Source organism: Temnothorax longispinosus, chromosome 8, assembly GCF_030848805.1.
Source record: "Temnothorax longispinosus isolate EJ_2023e chromosome 8, Tlon_JGU_v1, whole genome shotgun sequence".
Classification (NCBI taxonomy): Eukaryota; Metazoa; Arthropoda; class Insecta; order Hymenoptera; family Formicidae; genus Temnothorax; species Temnothorax longispinosus.
The window spans coordinates 4617721-4635757 of record NC_092365.1 but is presented as its reverse complement, the minus strand read 5'-3'; the positions used below and the strand labels follow the sequence as shown (position 1 = coordinate 4635757).

Below are 18037 nucleotides of genomic sequence, written 5' to 3'. Positions count from 1 at the left end.
AAATTTAAGAATTTTATCAACATAAAGAATTTATCAGATTTAAGAGTTTTATCAACATAAAGAATTTGTCAAATTTAAGAACTATTATCAACATAAAGAATTTTGTCAGTTTCCAAGAATTTTCTCAATTGTCAAGAATATTTTACATTTCCAAGAATTTCTCGAATTTCTAAGAATTCGGGCTTTCAAATCCGGCTTGGTACAATTGTTGGGTTCATTGAAGTATTTCAAGATCAAAGATCGCGAATTCTATGGCGATTCCAAAAAGTTGGAAGCGCGATCTCTATATACGGTATTTATCGTGTCGATATAAATGAGGAGCGTTTGTATGTACATATTATATACTCACCTATGCAACTCCGCGTCGATTAACACGAAGTTGATTACCACGACGCAACAGAGAGAGAGACAGGAAGAGAGAAAAGTAGATCGCCTTTTACAAATAAAAATTATATTTGGGAATCAGAGATCGCTATTGTTCTCCATGGATTACATTTATACAATGTGTTACATCGTGGCGATTTTTTAAAATTGCTGAAATTTAAATTGTGTAGAAAAAAATAAGAACAACTTTTTCTCGCGACAATGTCTATCAGCGCAAGGATAGCAACACATAAAACTCGTGAGAACGATATTTGCTACCGCAATATACCTTCTTCAAAATATTATTATACAAACACGCATGATCGCAATGAATTCATTATTCGACGCGCTGGAACATAATGATGAGAACGGACATAATTTCACGATGGCACTTGACGAGTCAGTTCTCCAATAATTCTTGTTGTTTTTACATGAAATCGTAAATGGAACATTTAAAGAAAGAACAAAAATGAGAAAAAGAAAAATTACAACTGGAACGTGCATATATATAAAAAGCAGGTATATATACATTGGCTTGCACAGAACATCACGAGATACAATCCAGGTCGGAAATCCAAATTCGAAGCACGTACATGCTACCTTCGATCACGTAATGTTACAAAATAATACAGTCGATTTCGGTAAATGATTTGATGCATGATCTATATGGATAAATGTGTACATACGTGTATGTCGGTATGTGTGTAATTACAAACATCGTTTTTCTTTGCGATAAATTCTCGGTCGAGGTTTGTTCAGACACTCGTGCGAAATAAATACTTATTTTTGAGAATTTCTATCTTCACAACCTATGCGAAAAATACTGTTTTTAATGTGAATAATGATCCGACAGAATTCCAACATACCACCCATTTTCGTACTTTTCCAAATTTGGTATACGATGTATCTTTGCAACCTGTTACACAACGTTGAGTAAAGGAAAGAAAAAAAATGAAATAATAAAGTATTAACATTTTTATGAAATATTTAAAGTACGAAACAGATAATACGGTTTAGGAAACTGTTTCTATCATTATTCTACATTATTTCTGTGCAAAGTTTCGAGGTTATAGATTAAGCAGAATTTAATGCAAAATAAATGAAGATATATTTACATATATATATCTGTATATATGTATATACTTCTATAGTCAGACAATGTTATAATAGTCGTGTGTGTATGTGTATATATACATCGCTCATTTGCTACAATGACATAACTCAGAAAACAAAATTTTCCAAAAAATAAGTTTAAATGTTTCGAATTATCAAAATTTTTAATATACTTTTAAATGCGATTTTGGTGCAATAACTGATTGAAGAGGAACAAAAATATCTAGCTATATATTAGCTCTTCATTCGGCGTATTGGATTTTCACCCTTCTTTTGCAAACAGTTCAAAAATGACAATTTTTGAGTTATGTCATTGTTGTGCAAATGAGCGACATATATATCTATATGTATGCATATATACACAGAAAAAAATGATGTTATATAAACAGCATCAGTGTAATTGAGACAAAACCTATTGATGCAACATCAATATTAATAAACAAAGAACATCAGATAATTGTGTTAATAATTTAAATATTTGGCTCAATAATATCCAATTGAATTAACTACTTATGTTTGTGGCAGCCCGTGACGTCGATGTTTAATTGAAGCAACTTCACTTTTTTTCCGTGTATATATGCATGTATACGTAATTGCAATATATATTATTATTATACATAATAATACATATTAATTATAACATATGTGTCTTACGTATATGTATGCGGCGCGTGAGTATACATTCCAAATTACTGAATGTCCTTTTAATGACAAATTTGGAGTCAATTTCGCAAATTAAACTTTAAGATGATAAGTGAATAACAGAACTATATTTTTCAATTAGTTTAATGATATTTAATAAGATCCAAGTTCAAGTTTTAGTTACAGAGATACACAAAAGAATCATAAAACTGCAATAAAATAGCGCCACTTCCTCTCGATATTGTTTCAAAGAAAAAATGTAAATAAATTAGATTTGTTTTTAAAACGACATTCAGTGAAAAATACATAAACATATATCTACATGAACTACACGATAGAATAGATAAATATCTGCAATAAGAAAAATGAAAAGAATAATAAATCCAAGTTGCGAAGGAATCGTTCTTGTCAAAATTGCGTTTGGTTTTACGTCGGTAAAGGTAAGTGTTATCCGAATAGAAATTCTATGCTAGTCAGGTCCTTTCTATTGCATCATAAGGATGCACCTTGTAATGATGCCTATAGATTCTCTTGTGTAAAATAAATAATCACTGATCGTAGCATGTACTATTTATCATGGCTCTAATTCTTTGCAAGCAGTGTTCTTACGCGACGATAACCGGATTGCACTGAACAATAGTTTGCGGGTGAGCACAATGCTCTTTCACGTGTCCACAATTTCAGCTTTGACCTTCTTCTTCTCCTCCACCAACTTAACGTCCGTTACATGCAAATTGTGCTCGCTTTTAGCAGCGAACTTGATAACGGCTTGCGTCGATACTTGAGTCGTGTGTCGCAGGTCCAGGCGTTTTAGCGCCTTACATCTCGTCAGGTGATCAAGAGTCGTTTCGGTGAGCAATTTGCAGTTTGCTAAGTTCAACGATCCCAGGTTTGGCAGCGACGTCAGGTGCGCCACTCCGGAATCGGTGAGCCTGCCGATCGAGGAGAGGTCTAAGGTCTCAAGATCCAACAGATGCTGGACTATATATCTCACGCCTCGATCCGTAAGATCGCATCCGGCTAAAGACAGATTCTTGAGATGCTTCAATCGTGATGTTTTGTCAATAAGGCCAGGTCTTGAATCCGTTGGTGAGTCCAAAATTTCTTGCAAGACAGCGTCATTCAAAGAGGTAACATAATTCAGATTCAATTTTTCTAGAGGCGGACAGCTGCAACTCTTCAGGGCACGAACGCCGGCCCAAGTACAGCCCTGAAGGGACAACGTTCGTAACTGCGGCAATCTGCTCAGCAGCCAAGCTAATTGCATCTTATTGATGTTGGTCCAGTCCAGCGAAAGACATTCGGGTTGACGTCTGATGATAACCGTCAAGTGTAAGGAACGGAGTTTATAGTGTGACAAGTTCAGTTTCTTCCACAGGCTGGAATCTATACCGTATCTTGCCCAGGTACGGCAAACCAAGGCACAATTAAGCAGATCCTTTATGTTAAGAAATCGAAATACCGCAAGCACCACTACCTTGTTGTACACCAAATTCTGATGCTCGTTCGATTCGCCGTCCGTTTCTTGGATAGGCGGCAGCGGCGCTGATCTAACTACCACGTGCGGCCTCACCAAAGATCTGCTGCTCGAGGCAATCAATTGCATAGCTAATTGGGTACGCTGCTGCGTCATTCTCTGTTCACCTTCGGCTGGTTCTCCGGGCGAATCATTCCACGCCTGAGAAAGATAAAGCACGCGAAATGTATACAGCAACGCTCTATACAACGCGGCTTATCTGGAGATTCAACCACGCAAAAATTATTCCACTGCAGGGTTTTTTTAAATAATTTCTATGTAAGAATTAATGTACCTCGTTGGGATCAAGTCTCGATCGTTTACTTGGTGTCATTGCCCGCTCGGAATCCGTGGTCGGTGCTGAGGAGACTGCGCTGGATACTGATAATTTTCGCGTGCGACCCCTTTGCTGACGCGGCCGATAATCCAAGTTTCGACCTTGCTCGCAACACTGTGGACACTCCCAACTATTTGGTAAATCATCATTGACGGTTACCTCCTTGGAGTTCAAACCTATACATTCTGGATGTACGATGTCGAAGCAGATTGAACACTCCATTAAAGTATGTAGATAGTGTTGTGGGAAACGGTTTACCTGAAATTATTTAAATGTTCGACTTATGGGGAGAGAGTGACATAGCTTACACATATAATTTTTAAATTATATAAAGATTTAAAATATATGTTTTAAAATGTTTTAATTTGTCAGTATAAAATTATATTATAATATAATAATAATTTATAATAGTAAATAAAAAATGTGTAAAGTGAATAAAGGATTCAAGATATATGACCCAAAAATTTATTTAAAAAAATTATAAAAACAAGTTATATTTAATTGGTTGCAAATTGTACATACCCGTCAATGGTGCAGGTGGTTGTTTCCAACCATCTAAATTACATACTTTACAGGATGACGTGACTGGAAGCATGGGCCTAAGACATTGACGCATGAAACACGTTTGCTTAGCGCGCCCACTGCCTCCAAATTTGACCATATCTTGGCAAAACACACACTCCCGACAATCTTGTCTAGTGCAAGCCTCACACTTTTTGCATCTGGTTCGTCTTCTGCGTGGAAACGCTCTTTCAGACTTGTCCGAGTGATGTCTTTTTACAAAACCTTTTCTTGTTACTCTCAGGCATTCCTGAAAAAGAAAACATAGCAAAAAGAAATTAGATAAGAAATATTATACAAATACAAAAATGAAGCTCTCCAGATACACAGTCAAATTAATAAAGTACACATAGAAACAAGTAAGAGTTGGCGCCGACGTGAAGCGAAAGTAATATTGTACAGAAAGGTACATTTCTTGAAAATACATATACATTCTATTTTTATATGACACTGATTGATTTATTTATTATACCTTACATTCATAAGTTTTCAGAGAGTTTACGTAATAATATTAAAAAGTTTAATCTTCACACTTTGTACGTTGACTCAAATAAATTCAACTTCTTGATCAAACCTTACGAGGATAAATTACCGGATGACGCACCAAATGGTGTGTTGTACAAGATTTATTGACAAAATTATGCTTATATTGGTCAGACTAGCAGACAGTTTGGTATTCATATTAAAGAACATTGCTATCAACTTAGTAGGAATGTAAAAAATTACTCTATTGTTTCTCAACACAGATTGACAGGACACGAGTTTGATTGGGACAATATTAAAATTTTGAACAGAGAAATCTTATATAAAACAGAATTTTTAAAATGTTCCATATAAAACGTTAAGTTAACAGTATTAACCTATAAGAGGATACATTAGATACTCAGCAACGAGTATTTACGAATTATTGAGAGACTTTCACATATATGTATAATGTGTTTTTATGTTTTTACTTATATTATTTGTTTCTGTTTGCTTAGATAGCTTAGCTTATATACTTATAGTACGTATCTGTATACATTTTTAAAATTAACTCATTAATTAGATAAGACTGGTTTAGTCTGTAAGATGTTCGATATATAGACTAATAGACCATACCGAATACTGATGTCAAAGAATTTCATAAATTGACTGTTAGGTAAGCAAGTTTCATATTCGTTTTAAGAACTTTTTACTTATTAATTTTGCTAGTCACTTATTTTAATTTTTCTTTTATAAGGCAGCAGACACTTTTGCGTTTTGACGTCGGTATTCGTTTTTACCAATATGACTATCGACTACCATACGATGACTATCTATTAATATCATTGTAAGTGCATTTCATTATTTTTTACACTGAGGAGAATCTAAACCTAAGACCAAAACGTTTGTTATGTAATTGTATTTTCAAGATATATACCTTATTGTATAATATTACTTTTGCTTCACCATCGGTGCTGGCTTTTACTTGCTTTTATGTTCTTTATCAAATTGATCAAATGTATTTGTTTCAATTTAAGATAATGAATGATAAATACCCTATCAGCGATACTCAAAGGTGGTGGTGGTGGTAACACAGGATTGCCCGTCACAGCCGCTTCTGGATTATCATGTCTATGCTTTTCCACCAAACATCGGACATCGTGAATGAGAGCGACCGGATCGCGTATCAATTCCGGAACGTTCTTCTTTGTCGACGGCAATGAATGTAGATACATTACTATTGCTTTCAAGCCATGTAACTCGTACGGCGTGATATGTATGTGCTCTTGCAGCTGTTGCGGGATTAAATGCTGCCGCTGCGATTCGGATATATCCAAGTGACTTCTACGCAAGAGCACGTGCACGTATCTTTCGAGGACATACCTGCGGCAATACACGAATCTTTACAATATACAAAGAATAGCATGTATATATCGAATTTAATGGTATAAAATATATTGGGTTCATTCTTACCATAACATTTTTGTAAAAAATGGATATCGGAATTTTTGTGGTACTTTTGTATGCTCCTCCACTTGCGCCATTTTCAACTGCTTTTCTACACCGAAGCTATGAAGGAAATTTCCACCGAAGACCAAAGAGTCTTGAGGCGTATACACTGCGTGTATCCAACCGGTCGGTATAAAAAGAGTCATGCCAGCATTTAGGGTTATCCTGCCACATCTGTCTACCATATCACCAAAGAATACATCCGATTGTTTGCCACTCAGCACCAACTCCTGATAAAGAGTCAAGTTTTTCTCCGTGGGTGGAATCAACCAAAAGATTTTGCCACCACGCAGGATGTGATACCACACGCTCGTACCACCAAAATCAACGTGAAAGTCAGTGTAACAACTCTTTACCGACATTAAACAATACTTCTGTACTTTCGGGTACATCATGTTTTTTAGGAGATTGATAGACTCCACCTGAGCCTCCTTCAGATGCCTCGGCCACACTAGGTCTACCCAATCTACTTGTCGCACTAGTGCAGGCGATTGTACGTAATTCTCTAACTTTTGGTATGACTAAGTTCTAATAAGATCACATTCAACAAGCGCTCCTTGTTAAACTTTTAGATTAATTAAACTGTTAATTGATTACCGTTGAATTAACTGGTGTCTTCATGTTTCTCAATGGGTTTACCAACATCCCACTCTCCCCTTTCTCCCCTCACACGAGCGAGCAGCGATCAGGATCTTTCACTCTCCGAATAGATGTCCTCGACAGGATACGAAAACGTCACTAATTGTAAGAGGCGGGTGACACTCGTCGTTCTCTTCTATTAAAGATACGTGTGTTGATGCGAAGTGTTAAGTATCAATCAATGGTTCTCATAAAATTCTACATGACGTCTTTCGTCAAGCAAAGCGAAATGATCTATTAAATTTATAGTATATATCTAGTAATTTATAGTATCATTATACTGATTATAGTATCACGTATAATATCATTCTTTAGCTACAAAAGAATTTCAAAAAAAGTAAGGCAATTATTATCATTTTTCGAACTTTAAAAATAAGTCTAACTAGACTTTAAAATAAGTCAGAAATATGATTTTATGATTTGCGTACATCTTTAAGATCGCCCTTTTTGAGTCTGTAATGTATCTAATATAATTTGAAATAATGTAAAACTATATTTTTATGTTATGATTTGGAAAATACTAATTTTTTTGTTACTGCAAGGCGGCATATGAAATACTTCGTGTATATAAGAACTTCGTGTTTTCTTTATTAAAACATAACGCAATGAAATGGCAACAATATATAGCCGTTTTTATTTTGATTGATTGTCTCTTTCCGCCAGGCAAGGCCCACTTCGTATTCGAATCCGAATAATCGAATATGCACAATCAACTACTGAAACAGATCCAGGATGGTGTAAAGCTCAAGAGTGTAAGAACGAACGACCGTTCTAAGCCGATACTGGAAGGACTGAGGAAGTTTCGACGACAAATGACCATCGAGGAGTAGATTCAAAAAACCGAGAAAACGCCCGTAGACGATGCTATTCAGGACAAGATGGATGACATCGATGCCGTTAGGGATGATTTGCAAAGCACTTAGCAGATGCTCGCGATGGAACTTAGGAATAAAGAAGTCTTGGAACGAGACAATAAGCGATTGCAGGTAATAAGGCTGAAAAGCCATTGACATTTGATATTTTGGAAAAAGTTTTCAATAACATATGTAAGTTCACTCTGCCCAATTCTATTTGAAATCCTTTATAATCTTATTCAAACAAGGCAACCCAGCGACTTGCTGGAATGAGGAAAAATTAGAGGGTTAAAAAAAATAGCTAAGGATTTTAATAGAAATAAATATAGCTTAAGATAAAGATAATTTCTTACCGAGCTAATATGTGTAGGCAAGAATTTTGAATCTTGAGGCAGAAGTGGAACATATGAAGCTACAAAAGAATGCACAGGAAAACAAGCAACAGGATGAGAAACTCACGGAATCCTTGAGACAGGAAGTGCAACAAGCGAGAAAGGACGCAGAAAAAGCGGAGAAAGATTTTGCCACCGCCGCCGAGAAAAGAGACAAGGCTAGAAACGAGTTGGAAGAAATGAGAAGAATGTATGCGACGCTAGAAAAGCGTATGAAGGTTGGTGCGTAATTAAAAGTGTAGCTTTGCTTTTAAAGCTAGCTGAGCTATATTAATCGTGTTGTCCTGCAATCTCTTCCTAATTACCCTTGAATGTAATCGCTTTTCAAACAAAACGTTATTATCAATTCTATGCGAATCTCATATCTATTTCTTATGCTTTATATCAACGCTTATATTAATCACGCTTTTTCGCTTCGCTTTTCCTTGCTTTGCTTGTCAGAAGAAGAGCTTACGCCGATTGAAGCTGATTGCGAGCCGATAGTGGAGTTAGAAGAGGATTGGGAAGACGTAGGATGGTACAATGTTTCAGGAATGGCACTGGCTGGTTGTCCAAACGCGAAAGACGTAGCTAGGATCGCGTCGCAAAAGAGTGTAGACAAACAAGATGTTTGCAGCACGAGCGAGGAGGAAGAGGAGAGCACGGAAGAAGAAGAGGAAGACGAGGATCCTAAAGCCGGAGCGGAAAAACGCGCGCAGAGGGAGATCAAGCTTCTCATTTCGAAAATTAAGAATTTCAAGTGAGTACGATGACGAGGTTTCCGCGATTTATTCAACTCGCAATGAGTAACCGTATCGATAATACATTAAATAACACAGAAAATTATTGTATAACAAATTGTCTAAATAGGGACAAGGCTGTGAACGCTAGGAAAGAGAGGCACGCGCTGAAGGAGCAGATCAAACAGCAGCCAAAATTACTGGTGGAAGAAAAGAAGAAATACAAGCAGCTGCAGAAGCAAATGGACAAGATGGCGAAGCTAATGGGGGATACCGACGATGACGAAGAGGAAGAAGAAGAGGAGGAGGAAGAGGAGGAAACGGAGTCGGAGGAAGAGTCGGAGTCTGAGGAATCGGAGGAAGAAGATTCCGAGTCTGACGACGATCAAGCACCTATCGAGAAGCGCAAAGGCAATTTGCAAGTGAGTTGCCATTGCAAACGAAGATATTGCAATTAAATTTCTGGATTTTGTTCCTGAATATTTATTTCTTTTTTTTAGAAACGAGTTTACAAGCACGAGGGACGACTGGCAGCCTTGAAAAAGGGCAACTACCTGCTGAAAGCGCAAGTAGACAGAATCAAAAGGACAATTTGGTAAAGCAGCAAGAAGATAGTATCAGCCTGCAGGAGGGCCTTGATTCCGTCTTAGCAGAACTAGGTTAGATTAAATACAGTGTAAACGCAAAGAATATTTCCATATGCAGAGATTGTATCGTATACAAGTATACACCATACAAATATTACTTATTGAAATATAGACAATTGTATGTTACGAGAACAATAACACACATATTTTTTAATAAATTATTATTGACCGAACGCAAAGCTTCTCGTAATGGCTTATTGAATTTAAGAAGCAAATAGTTTTAATAAAATAAACGCTTTATATATGCGATATTCGAGATGTAAAACCAAGGTGAGCTTGAAACGTTTCCCAGCGGTTTGAATCAATCGAATGAACGAGCTTGATTGTCAATTGTTAAGGGATCCTATAGCGAAGGCCGAACTTCCTCGACGTCGGTAATGTCAACATTTCTAATCCTGTTTTCTATGTTATATATCTATATTTGTCCTTGTCTAACGAGAGGCATTCTGTCTTTGTTCGTTTGCTGCGCCATCTCTCGCTACACGCAATACTGCTCTTCCATGTCATCATTGCTAGTGCACGTTTGCAATAATCATTTTTCACAAATAACTTTTTTGTTTAGAGTCTAAACCTAATTCTGACAACAGTATCGTATTTTTAGATGTAATCCGCTGGCCACGCCACAGTTTTTTGTAACAATACATTGTAGAATTTTTATATAAAGCGAACGTTTTCGCAAGTTGACGCATTGTTATATGCAGTTCCTAAAATTATTTTTATTCTCGGTATAAAATCGCGTGGTGTGGCCTTTATTTCCGAATATGCTTCAACTTATTTGGAGAAAGATTTTTTAATCCGTAAAGCCAAAAAAAAGATATCTGTGCAAAACACAATCTTGACAAGCAAAAAAATTGATTTTTTTTACATTAAATATTTAAATAAATTTGTATTTGAAACTTTGCCACGTGATTATTCCTTTATTAAAAAAGAATATAGAATCATTATTTTTAAAAAATTATTAAAAAATATCTATTAATAATAACAAATTTATTGGTAATGAAGGGAAGCAGTTCAGTATACTGGTAGTGGAATTTTAAAAACGGCTTTAATGATTTCTTTTAAAAATTTGTGACATGTTGTTAAAAACAATATATATATATATATATATATATATATATATATATATATAAAATGTGCAAGGAACAAAATTTCGAAAAAAATTAAAAAAAAAACAGAAAGTATTTTATCCTGGCTGGGGTAATAAATTTAATAATTTAATTTAATAAAAATGAGATGCTTATACATAAGTATCAAAGATTATATCAATTTGGAAAAGACCAAATCCCATGGTCGAAACGTGACGATTAATCCGACCAAAACCAATGGTCGAATTGTCACTACATTGCCAAATGTTGTTGATTAAAAATAGAGTTTTTCTTGTTAATCACTTATTGGCGAAACAAACATATACTTTTCCGAGAAAATATTTTAGTTGCAAGAAAGTGCAAAATTGCATTTTCTTCAATAAAATTGTAAAAAATTTGTTTTAAAATTGTGTTTTTAACACAGATACACTTTTCTTGATTATGAATCTGTTTTTTTCTTATTTTGTTTTAGATTTTTTATTACTCCGGCTCACACAACTATTATAGTAAACGAAAAGAATTGCTTTCCTTCATTATCAATAACTTCTGTTATTATTAATATTTTTTAATCATTATTTTTTTAAATAATTATAAAAGAATGTAGAATTATGTGCCATAGTTTCAAATACTCAGAGTTTTTTTATCTCTTAAACATCTAGCTTTAAAAAAGGTTTATTTTTTGTCTGTCAAAGTTGTCCTTAAACAGAACATGTGAGAATCTATTCTTTTCCATCAGATGCCTGTACGATTTATTTTGATGACAATTTTTGTTAAATACAATTTCGTGAAATATGAAATTGTTTTTACATTATATGTATTGACAGTGATAATTAAAGATATCGCTACTGTATTTTTAGACAAATATTCTGTGACAATTTTTTATTTAAAATCAATCAGATTATATTAATAAAAAGTGTATTAAAACTAACGTATATTAAAATTATTACATAAATTTGTTAATGAGCGAGATTTCGTGTTACGATAATTATTATTAGTTATTTTAATACGTACATTACGCGTTTTGTGAGACAGGCTTTATCCAAGTAAATGGATACATATTCTAAAAAAACAAGATATGTGGAAAATTTGATTTTTATCTTTAAATTTTTTATTTTTGCGTAAAAATGCTTTTTAAACACGTCTCGTCTCTTCACTAAACTTTTTTAAACTTTGTTGAAGAAGGATGAAAGAGAAATGAGACCGAAACGAGTCCTCTGTGCGTTTAAATACTCGAAGGAGCAATTATTTGCCGAAAAGCGAATTGCATGGTTTTTACAGATGAAAAATTCAGGAACGCTAGACCAATTGATTGAATCTTCTCCGATTTTCTTCATCCTCCACTGCTTCCTTCCAATATCCTTTCATGTAGGAATATTTATTATATTCAGTTAACTTTGTCTAGAAATAAAGTTGTTGGAATCCTATTTTTAATTGTTATAAACCTATAAACTTATTTTTTATTATTTGTTACGAATAAATGTATTAAAATACCTCGTTGTCAAAAGTTGTAAAAAAATCTACAAAACTCACACGGCCCTACACAGAAAGAAAGAATTTTGCCGTTGCAACGAAACTGTCGTTGCTCATTCAATAAAAGCAATCAATTATTCGATTTTACGATAAAATCTGTTTTTTTCTTAGAAACAGGGATAGAAAAATATTGATAAAAATTTATTCCTAAGATCACGAAGCTGCCAGAGTAAAATAAAATATTCACCTGACAAGTACATTTCGCTACTACAATAATTATTATCATTGTTTTATTGGCAGAATAAGCATTAAATTGTTTTTATTAGCGAAATAATCTATTGTTTCGGCAAAAAATATGTGTTCTTAGAAAATATTTTCGCATAGTAAATGACGGAATTTATTACAAAAATATGTGCCAGTAAATTTGTCTTCCGTGCAAGGCATCATAAACACTACTATGCGAAGCATGAGAAACATTATTTTATATGTTACATCTTTATTGTTATACATATAAATTAAAAGATGCCTTTTTTATTTCAGAGAAAATTTTCTCTACGTTGGATGAGTCTGAGTAATTTCTTAAATACATAATTACAACATACAAAAATCGACCTTAATCGGATTTTTGCGTTACGTTTTGTTTCTTTCTCCCTTCATTTTCTCTCTCTTCCTTTCTACCTTTTATCGCCAATTATTGCTCCGTTGAAATGAAATATACACATATATAAATATGACTTTGCTACATAAACCAAATATTGATATAATTTTAAATAAACTATATGTAATATTTGTGAATTTTTTAATCAAAATTTATCTGATACATCTTATAAACTCGCGCGCGCGATATTTTCGGAAAATGCAAGGCATAATTATATTTTATTTGGAAAATTTTTCCGTAGAAACAAAACTGATCGGACACAAAAGCTAAATTAGCAATCTTCTCCTCCGTCGAATACTTCCAATATCATTTCACGTAGGAATATTTCATATTCAGTTCTTCTACAAATAAAGTTTTTGAAATTCTTTTCTTAATAATTATAAACCTATTAATTAATTATTATATAAACCTATAACTCCAAAATTTGAATTACGAAAAGGTTCAAAGAAAGAATAATTTATCTTCCTTGTCGATCGATTTGAGCATTTCGCCAAATTAGACGTTAAAGTAACGCGAGCGCGTGTCATGTATATTTCTGCCGACAATGTGATTTTGACGCGCGTGATTTCGATCGATTCGAACAATTCAGTATTCGTTAATTGCGTTAATTAACGTGTCGTAATTGTGCTCGTAAAGTAATCAACGAGAAATCGAAATCAAACGAAACAACCAACGAAGTATGCGGTCGTCGAAGATTGAAGATTCCGTGAAAAATGCTGATGGAACAATGTCGAGAGCCGAATAGGAACACCGGGTACGGTGAGTATTGTACACACATTCTTAAGATGTTTTCCAGCATGACTCAGCTGGCAATTCGTCGAAATCAGTGCGATATTTCGTATAAGCGACAGATCTGATGTGTTTGAACAAGACATACGTAAGTCAGCTTTAAACTGTTACCAATTATACGTGTAAGGATGTAGATACGTTTTCTATACGTACATATGTTTCTTTGCTTTATTTTTATTTTACCTGCTGATAATATTAAATTAAATTTTACTTCTCACCAGATGCTTCATTTTTGGGAAACAAAATAATCGTAAAAATTTTTAAATTTTACCACTATTTTTAATATTCAAAATGTGTTCAAAAACTATTATGTTCAAAAACTATTCTCGTATCACGGCAGTAAAATTTTCAGAATTTCCATGAAAAATTTCCCATTTTTATTTCTTGCGTAATCATACTTAGAAACACAATTTAGAGTTGAGAGTCATTTTTCATTAGTTAATCCTATGATTGAACATCTTACGGTACTCTTAGATATACCTCCGGTATATTAGTCCTCTTGCTTCAAAGAATCACTGAAATTATTTTTGAAGACTTGCTATAATGTTACTCTGTGCCGCAAACTGTCTTTCGTTGAATAATAGTGATAGTTGACGTAGTCCTACGTCTACTTTCCTTCGCTGAATACTTTAACATGAAATAGTGACAGTTGACGTAGTTCTACGTTGTTGTTTGCGGAACAGTTGTTACTGTGCCCGTTTTTGTTCCTCTATTATATCTTTATAAATACTTAGTAAAATAATGCCTATTTAGGTAAATAAAACCGTTACCCACAAATTGGTCCAGAAAAATTACAGATTTATTTAAAATAGAAATCTTTTAATTTATAAAAATTTCATCATTTAAGTTATTGTTACGTACGGAAATATTATAATAACATTTCGGACGACACGTTGAAATTTTGAACACTTTAGACGACGCACATTAGCTCGGAATTCCGAGCGTTAATGTAAATATTTAGTTTATCTTACGGTTATCGGACTGCCGTTGATAAGCTGAGGCCCAGATGGGGCCCAAAACTACGCTTCTAAAAGCTTCTAGAAGCTTCTAGAAATTCTAGAAAACCTCCCCCCTTGAGACGCGTAGAAAGTGGTGAGAATCTTGCGCGGGGGGTTCTGGCCATTTTCGGGTATAAATAGGGCGGAAAACGCCGCGAAGACACAGATACTTTTTAACTTCAGCTCTAACACATAGTTTTTTACTTCGTTAGTCACATAGTCTTAGACTTCGGTTCTCGACTTAACTCTTATTCGTTTTGCGTATCACATCTATTTACTACAGTCCAAGACTTAAATCTGCAAAGATGCGTGCGTTAGCTTGTCTCGTATTTATCGCTCTAGCATACGCCGTTCAAGGTACGAATTTATAAATTATTATATATATATATATATATATATATATATATATATATATATATATATATGTAGGTCCGGAAGTATGTTCCGGGACTTTTATTTTTTTACATCGGTATATTCCAGGACATTTGGCAGTTTCCAGGACTGTCCTGGAAAAAATTCATGTCCTACGGCACGTTTCGGGACAATTTTTTGAATCTGATTACATATATATGCGTTATATTCCAGGACTGTACATTTCAAAAAACGTAAACAGTCCCGGAACATACCTCTAGACCTACATATATATATATTTTACCATAATAAAAAAAACTGATATAGAGATAGATATAGAGAGAGGTACAACTACGTCTTTCTAATAATTCATATAGATAGTATAAAATAATTACTTTTCAACATAAGCAAAATTATCAGTAATAGCATAAATGTCCGTTTTATAGCATTTATAGTTTGTGTAAACATTTCTATACGCATATGTAATATATATATATATATATATATATATATATTTAAAAAAAAAGTTGCTCCAAAATGACACCTTAATATATATATATTAGGGTGTCATTTTGGAGCAACTTTTTTTTTTTCATTTCACGAATAGCATATATACTTGCAGGAAGGTAAAATAAGATACCTGTTAAAGTTTTAGTCCTTAATATTAATATTAACAGGTCGCTCATCGCGATTTTTTAATTTTCATTTAGTAAGATAGAAAAATTTTTATAACTATCTAACAAACAGTAATACAGCATTGCTCCACAAGAGATTTTTGTAGTAAATTTACCGCTCTACAAAAAAGATCCCTTATCATTTTTTCATAAATTCAACCGTTCAAAGATATTCAAAGTTAAAATTCGATAAATTTTATAAAACTTGTTTTTGTTTCTTATGAATTTTGTATCATATCAAAAATTATAAAATAATCAATACATATTTTTGTAGAAAATTTAACTATTTACAAAAAAGGTCTCTTATATTTTTTTCATAAATATAACCATTTAGAGATTTAGACGATATTAAGATTTAAAGTTCAAAGTTTAAACCTTAATATCGTCTAAATGGTTATATTTATGAAAAAAATATATATAAGAGACCTTTTTTGTAGATAGTTAAATTTTCTACAAAAATATGTATTGATTATTTTATAATTTTTGATAGTCGATATGATACAAAATTCATAAGAAGCAAAAACAAGTTTTATAAAATTTATCGAACTTTAACTTTGAATATCTTTTGAATGGTTAAATTTATGAAAAAATAATAAGAGATTTTTTTTGTAGAGCGGTAAATTTACTACAAAAATTTTTTGTGAAGCAATGCTGTATTACTGTTTGTTAGATAGTTATAAAATTTTTTCTATCTTACTAAAAGAGAAATAAAAAATTGCGACGAGCGACCTGTTAATATTAATATTAAAAGCTAAAACTTTAACAGGTATCTTATTTTACCTTCCTGCAAGTATATATGCTATTCGTGAAATGAAAAAAAAAGTTGCTCTAAAATGACACCCTGATATAAACACTATATATATAAAGATTTTTCGCCCGCGCTTCGCGGCGGGCTCAAAATCTATTCCCTTTCCCCAAACCTCACTTCATTAATTAGGAGCACCTTGATATCTTTCTCCCTCAAACCTCTAACCTACATCTCTTCGAATTTTTTTTTTTTTTCATAAAAAATATAGATCTATAATAATTCAGATTAGGCATATTGTCAAAATTTCAAAAATGTAATCCTTATATTAAAGGTCCTTTAAATTGTTTTATTTTTGCTCGTGCCTCGCGCGTTTTTACCCTCCGTTTGATCCACCATTATTAACCTCCTCTTTATTTTCTTCTATTTTATTTAATTTTTTCGAAATCATCGAAAAACTTAGAAAAATTGGCACTGGTTTCAAAAAAAAAAAAAATCATTCTTATGAAAAATTATTCATTAATAAAAAAATAAACTTATCCGTCCAAAAAATTAAAAAAAATTTGAATCCTATTTCATATTAATTCTTTAAGATTTGGTTAATTAATTCCCGAAAAATGGGAAAAATTTTGTAACCGGTTGCCCAAAAATCGTTACAACAACATTATACACTTATAGCAAACCCCAGGAAAATTCTACCTTTATTTCCATATACAATTCTTTGAAATTCGATCAATTAACTCCCGAGAAATTTGAAAATTTTGTACACGGTTTCACAAAAATCAGGTAAACGAAAAAATTATCTAAAAAATTATCCATAAAAAAATTAGCTTGATCTCAAATTTACGGAAATTGGAGCAAAATCGGAAACCTTTTTATTATTAGCAATTTTTTCTATAAACTCATCGTAGCCATCCTAAAAAAATTAGAAAATTTTGAAACCGTTTCCAAAAAATTGATTATGAAAAATTACACACATCTTCGCCATCCCCGAAAAATTAGAAAAATTTGGGCATTGTTTTAAGAAAGTAACGAAAAAAATTATCTAAAAAAATTTAGCTAATATCTCAAAATTTGAGGAAATTAGAACAATCACGTACCTACATTTTTTAAACAAAATCGAAAACCTTTTTAGGAAAATTGGAAAAACTTCGTAACCGGTTCAAGAAAATCAATTCATTAATGAAAAATTATCCATTAATAAAAAATAACTTATCCTCCAACAATTAAAAAAATTTTGACACGACTGCTATTTCATATATAATTCTTTAAGATTTGGTCAATTAATTCCCGAAAAAACATTTCAAAAAATTTGTAACCGGTTTCCAAAAAAATCGGTAACGAAAAATTATACATTTTATAGCAATCCCGGGGAAATTCTACCTTTATTTCATATGTAATTCTTTAAGATTCAATTATTTTCCGAGAAATTGGAAAAATTTTGTAACCGGTTTCCAAAAAGATCGGTAACAAAAAATAATACACTTTATATCACTCCCCAGAAAATTCTACC

The 18037-nt window shown here is 33.0% G+C and overlaps 2 pseudogenes; one reads left to right on the top strand and one right to left on the bottom strand.

Moving 5' to 3' along the window:
- Positions 1-434: 434 nt before the first annotated feature.
- LOC139817786 (jmjC domain-containing histone demethylation protein 1-like) lies at positions 435-7148 on the bottom strand (annotated as a pseudogene).
- Positions 7149-7974: 826 nt separating this feature from the next.
- Positions 7975-9786, top strand: LOC139817158 (uncharacterized; annotated as a pseudogene).
- Positions 9787-18037: the final 8251 nt, after the last annotated feature.